The sequence below is a fragment of the Rhagoletis pomonella genome, unplaced genomic scaffold, assembly GCF_013731165.1.
Source record: "Rhagoletis pomonella isolate Grant_MI unplaced genomic scaffold, Rhpom_1.0 Rhpom_scaffold_00007, whole genome shotgun sequence".
Taxonomy (NCBI): Eukaryota; Metazoa; Arthropoda; class Insecta; order Diptera; family Tephritidae; genus Rhagoletis; species Rhagoletis pomonella.
The window spans coordinates 37,366,708-37,368,041 of record NW_023458561.1 but is presented as its reverse complement, the minus strand read 5'-3'; positions in this window follow the sequence as shown (position 1 = coordinate 37,368,041).

Below are 1,334 nucleotides of genomic sequence, written 5' to 3'. Positions count from 1 at the left end.
AATCCGACCCAATACAGTCCAATCCACTCCAATGGAACCAATCCAGCAAAGCCAAGTCCAGTCCAACAATAGATATGAACGAATAGACTTTATATGTATAAGTCTAAAATATTTTACACCATTGATTTGCTTTTGTGTGTGCGTGCGCGTACGTGCGAAATTATTTTCGTACAATAAAGTCGATAAGTATGTATGTCCTTTGAACTGTTACGTGAGCATTCGTTAATGCAGTGCCTGCGACGACACAATTCATCCTACAACTATCAATTGACGTTATTATTTATAGATTTTAATACGCTTAAGTACCTATGCTTGCTACATTAGAGTGCTCCAAAAAATGTTTTTCCGATATAGGGTTTGCCCCAAAATCTTTCCTTTTGCCGAAAGCGGTGCTGGTACCAAACTTTTCGTTTCTAAGTATAAATTTAGGGGATGCTCATGATGCTCATGTTTTACTCTAGAAGTATTGTGTACATATATTAATACAAAAATTGCTAAGTAACCTAAGAATATTTCAAATTTAAATTATCTAAAAATATATCACGAAGCTATGTTTTACTCTAGAAGTATTGTGTACATATATTAATCAGAAAAATGGTTAAGTAACCTATGAATATTTCAAATTATCTAAAAAATATCACAAGTTTCAGTTGTCCTGGCAACAGTCGCTTTTTATAAAAATCCACAATATTTTTGCCAGTTTCATAGCGATCCAGTGCCGCATTTCAAGGTCATTGAGCACCCTGTATTGGTTGGTAAAATCTAAGGGGGTGCCCCGTTTTCTAGGATGACATTTTTTTCCCCATACAAAAACCACTCTATTGCTACATAGATGTTTTTTATACGTTTCCCATGTAAATTTCATACTTTCCGAATCCTTCCTTGCGCTACCTTTTCGAAATTACTAGACTTCATTTGAATTTGTCAGCAAAACCCATTCAAGCGCGTAAGTCACTATTCGATTGAAACGAAAAGACAAATACATATTACATATAAGTATGTTTGTAGCTGCAGGCATGCGTATATACCGTATGTACCCGAACATACTTCAGTAAATATGCAAAAAGCGATGATAGGCGGCCCTTTTGACTTAAAACGAAAAGAAGATTGATATCATGCATATGCAACGTCAGCTTCTTCAGCATCACAATCGACATCAGCATCATCTTCAATATCATCTTCGGTAACAATCCTCCTCAGCTTCTTTGGGCATTACTTTTCATACGCCTCATTTGGACTCAATCTATTTGCATACATACACACACACAAGTATGGCTACCGCATACTTTTGCTTGAACTGTCATTGACATTGACGTTGATACGAAACTCGATTT